This window comes from Poecilia latipinna, unplaced genomic scaffold (assembly GCF_001443285.1).
Source record: "Poecilia latipinna isolate Pla-1442-1.1 unplaced genomic scaffold, P_latipinna-1.0 Scaffold776, whole genome shotgun sequence".
Lineage (NCBI taxonomy): Eukaryota > Metazoa > Chordata > Actinopteri > Cyprinodontiformes > Poeciliidae > Poecilia > Poecilia latipinna.
This window is the reverse complement of record NW_015113392.1, coordinates 280,976-285,872: the sequence shown is the minus strand read 5'-3', so window position 1 is coordinate 285,872 and position 4,897 is coordinate 280,976. Positions and strand designations below refer to the sequence as shown.

General features: G+C 34.8%; 1 protein-coding gene and 1 long non-coding RNA gene across 4 annotated transcripts in view; both read right to left on the bottom strand.

Annotated features, from left to right (window-relative positions):
* LOC106955905 (uncharacterized) overlaps window positions 1-458 on the bottom strand; it is a 5,523-nt gene extending 5,065 nt beyond the window's left edge. The window contains exon 1 of the long non-coding RNA XR_001426675.1: window positions 61-458. This is a non-coding gene — a long non-coding RNA (uncharacterized LOC106955905). The remainder of the gene's footprint in view (window positions 1-60) is intronic.
* A 3,081-nt stretch (window positions 459-3,539) lies between these two features.
* LOC106955903 (alpha-2,8-sialyltransferase 8F-like) overlaps window positions 3,540-4,897 on the bottom strand; it is a 20,294-nt gene continuing 18,936 nt past the window's right edge. For all 3 annotated transcript variants that reach the window (XM_015046346.1, XM_015046347.1, XM_015046348.1), the window contains exon 13: window positions 3,540-3,625. The gene's annotated coding sequence lies outside the window, so the exon portion shown is untranslated. The remainder of the gene's footprint in view (window positions 3,626-4,897) is intronic.

Genomic DNA, 4,897 nt, shown 5'->3' with positions numbered 1-4,897 from the left:
CAACTACAGTCAAAAACACAAAAGCATGTTTGCATTAATTAGAAAAAAAGAGAAACTTACTTGATGACAGCATAGTGGAAAAAAGTGGTGAGAAGGCTGCCCAAAAGAAGGGCAGGTAAATACTGTAGGAGTTGTCCTCTCATAATTTCACTTCCTGCGAATAACGAGTAGCACCTCTCTGACTTTCTGTTTGCTTTGTCATCGTTACCCCTTGATTACTGGGATTATAAAGATCTCTCTTTATGACTTTGTAAAATGAAATCCTTCCTGTTCTCATTTAATGTTCCCTTTCATCTCGTGATAGTTGGTACACTCTTGTCAAACTAGTTTTTTTTTGTTTTGTTTTTTTTAACACCACCATTTAAACTTATTGATTCAAATAAACCCAACAAGCCTGATTTTCCAGTTTCTTAGCTTAAAGCAATGCTTCAAACAGTGTTGTAAAGGTAAGTAAAGCAAACAAAACAACTTTGCCAGTAATCTGACAGTAAATCATCTTTACAATTAGTTGCTGACAGGAATATGGGAAGCAGGGAGACATTGTAACACAGTTAAGACAGATGTTTACATACACGAAATTATTCATCTTTGAGAACAACTTAACGATGCTGGGAAGAGCCGCATTGTTCAACTATATGCAAATATAGACATGATGGGAATGTCTCAAGAATTATGGGTTCTATGTCCCAAAGATGAATGCATTTTGGTCCAAAAAAATCTATTTAGCTGTTATTTTAGGCAGAATAAACATAGGCCTTCAATCTATTTATCAGTGCTTCAAATAAAAAAATAAAATAAAATAGTCCAACCCAGACTTACACTTTGTCAAAGAAAATTTTTATTTACAACGGGATATTCATTGTAAACACAAAATTAGTGCCCTGCAGCTTACAGTAGGGCAGTTTGTTTCAGTATTTAGTGAGATGCATTTTTCAAGTAACTGGTACTTTATTCATTTTTGTCTGTGAGAGCTTAATATCCAACATTAAGCTGTCTTCACTCTGTATCTGTCAGAGTTGACACCTATTAAACACAGCAAATAACACAGGAAAGACAAGAGAAAGTTAGATTCTGAATACTCGCGAGGAGAACAGACAGAGATGTTCTTTCAGTTACAAATCTCCTACCGCTCTGAAGCACATTTGCCTGCCCCTCTCTTTTTATTGTCTTTAGGATCCCTAATCACAGAGAGCGCTGTAACTCTAAAGGGAGGGGGAAAGACACTTCATCACACAGTCACAGCGCCAAGATTATAGCTAACTAACAACACAATCTATCTCGCACTAGCTTATCTAGTTCCTGACCCAGGATCAAACAGGACAAGTTGTGAATCTCCACGGCGATGGTTTTATAGCTATCTGAGAGGTCAAAAGCAGGGCGTTCTGTGAAGAGCTGCTGTCACTGCTCTTCTTCAGAGAGGCCCTCTGAGAAAGGAAATCAGAGTGATTAACATTTCAGAAACATTTCTTAAAAGATATGACTAAAACAAATAAGAGTACATAAACTAAGAACATATTAAAGGTATAACAAATAGTTGATAATAATACAATTTACCTAGCAGTATCTTATTGCATCTTATCTATATATTTTGTAAGCAGCAGGTCATCCACCTGTTTTTTGTTTTGTTTTAGATAGACTATTGATGTTTAAAGTGTAAAGGTTCATGTTCTACAATGTTTTTACCCTTACCTGCAAAAAGAATTCACACCATGTTCAGTAAACAAGCAAAGATGTGAAACATATAAATTATTTGGCCTTTCTCAGGTTCTAAAATGTTTTAAATCTAACCTCAAATTCAAAAAACTTCTCCAAGCAGATTCCACATAATGGGGTGTTTAAATAAGTAAAATACAATTAATTTGGAAAAGAAAAACAAAACAAAAAAACTAATCACACCTAGAAAGCCTTGGAAAAGTTGGTGAAAAAAAAGGAAATAAGTATGCTCCTACAGTTAAAAGGTTTAGTATTTTCTTCTTACCATAACTATAAAATTGGCCAGTCATGCACCCGCCTGCGGCTTCTCTTCCTGCTTTTCCTGTTTTTTCCCTGCACACCTGAGTTACTGATGAGTGTTAACAAGCTGTGGTTGTTTGTTGTCATGGTTATGTTTCTTAAAGAGGCAACAGCTAAAAAAAAAAACTGGTTTGTTCACATGGTTGAGTTCTCTGCCAGGAACATGTAACTCTTTTGCTTAATTATTTATCTTTTCATTGTTTGAAGAACAGATAAATCATCAAACAAATAAAAGCAACAAACAGATAAAAGCAACAAACATTAACCCTCAGAACAAAAGAATGAACTACAAATAATTTTTATATAAACATACTCAATAAAAGGTCATTTTTGTACCGATCCTTACAGGTACATTTGTAAAGAAACAGCACAGGAAACAAATGAGGCATAATTTTTCAGTCGTGTTTTCATGTCTTTTATTCATTTATAGATGGCACAATTTCAAATTTAATATTCAATTAACAGGGAAATTAATTTAGCTTTTCGCTAAATGCATCAACATCTGCAGATCCAGCTTTTATTAGGATAGGGCACTTCCAGTTATCGGTTGACTAGTTTGCATATTAGCTAAATATTTATGCTTCAAACAATATTTAGCTTGCTTGCTAACAAAATATTTGGAGCTAAATATTTAGTTTGTAAAGAAAAAAAAAATCTTCAAATTAAATACTTAGCTTGCAACTAGATATTTTAGTTTGTGAACTAGATAAGCCAAATTATCATCATTAATTTTTGACTACTGGTATGTAACTTTCCAACGGCACCTGAGAGACAAACTGCAAAAGTGCAAAAATATGTAAAATTTAAATGTTTCGTGGCACATAGTGAGGATAACATTCTTTGGTTTGGCTTTTTTTCTTGATAATAAATAAAATAGACATCATTCTTTGCTGGACTTAATGAAGTGACATGCCTGAAGGTTCAGGAATTGAAAGCCCAAGGAACTCATCAAATGTGCATCACCAATTTGTGTGGTGCAAAGAAGTTGTCAGCTTCTGCATTTCATTCCCTGTTTTTGCTTCTGCCTGCTTGCTCTCACTTTTCTGCTACCTTTCAGAGCAGAGACGGTCTTCAGTCCCCTGCTGTGCAGAATATCACGTTCAAGAGTGGAAATACCCATCACTCCACGACGTGTAAACATTTTTCAAGCATCTACATGAAAGTTGTCTGTTCATCAGGTCCACATTTCCTCAGGTGCAGTTTCAGCACACCTTGGCTGTGCAACTGCAACAAAAAAAATTATTCATCTGACATAACGTGCATTTTGTTTCTAGCTTTGATGTCATCATAATAATGGTAAACCAGGTTTTGGAAGCTTTCTGGGTGGAGACTGAAAGGCCAGAATCCATACAGATCCTGATTGTCACAAAGCTTCAGCGCCAGACTGACCATCATCAGACCCGAGCTGTGACGTTTTCCCTTCAATCCGTGAGAGCGCCAAAAAACTGCCAGACTCTCCAGGTACTTTGGGTTTATGAAGGCAGACTGGATGGGCAACTTAAAGTCCTCAATGGTGAAGAAAACCCGGAATCCAGGAAGCAGCAGTATGACTTTGCCATATTGGACCAGACTCTCCGCAAACCTGCGCCGACGTCCTAAGAGCGAGCCGCACCTGCAATTATAAAATAGCTGTGAGTTACAAAGTTTGAAAAACTGTAACTTAAGGTGATACAGTTTAAACTGTTTCCCCACCTTGGAGCTAAGATCCTCGAGTTTGCAGACACAAAGTCTGTTTTCACCCCAACATGTTCCTCATATCCACTTAGCAAAGGAGCCAGGATACACCTGATGAAGTGACATAATTTGATTTGGTTTTATTTTAATTTAAAAGATATGTTCTACACCTGACAATGTTTTTTTTACCTGATCACAAATTCAGCTGAGTCAATCTCATTTCCACACTTGCTGTTTGCCAGGATTCCTCCGTTCCCAACAACAGCACATGAATGCAACGTTTTATTAAAGACCGGATGCTTCTGCAATCATTAGCAACAGGAAATTCAACAATATTTTACAAAGCAATATTGAGTTCATCCTAGAATATTCACTAAATCTTGAAGGAGAAGCTTTGGGTTATCTGCTATGTTTTTTTATTTAATAGAACAGGTTTGGCCAAAAGTCATTTTACCACCAGACCTACAGATAAGTTTAGGTTTAAAGTAAATGTTTGATTTCACTATCAAGTTTATTATAAACAGAAGCAGAGGTGTGTGATATGGTAAAAAAAAATCTATATTTTGTACATTTAATGATAGACATATTACAATAACTACATAAATATATTGGTAAACTCTAATAGACCAGCAAAAAGTCAGAATCTCTTTTAAATACCCAAAAAAGCAACCAGGTTTGAAGCTGCTTCTCTCCACATCCAACAGTAGATGTGATCTGTTTTACTGTTTTAATGTTCCAAAATTAAATCACGAAAACTGCGTAAGCCCTGACTGATTTAGTCCAAACAAAAATTATTTTTATTGTATTTCTTGAAAGACTGGTTGGTAAAACTTCTTGTTCAGTTTGTTAAAAGAAGATTTTAGAGGAATTAAAGTATGTTCAAGTGATAATTTATGATTTTATAAATTCTCATGATAAGTTATTTGTAGCTATGGAATGTACTCCTGTGTACACTTTTAAATGTGCTGTAAAACAAATACCGGAAAATGAACCCAGAGACAGCAAAGATTAATTAATTGTTGAAAAGTCTAATAATTTGTAAAAATGTTGAAAGATCATAATTGTACAACTACATGTTAATACCAAGTGTAATAGTAACACCAAATGCTTTGGGTAAAAAAAAAAAAAAAAAAAAAAAAAAAAAAAAAAATAAAAAAAAAATCAAAAAAAAAAAAAAAGGTCCACAAAAAAACAACTTTTTAAAGAGGAC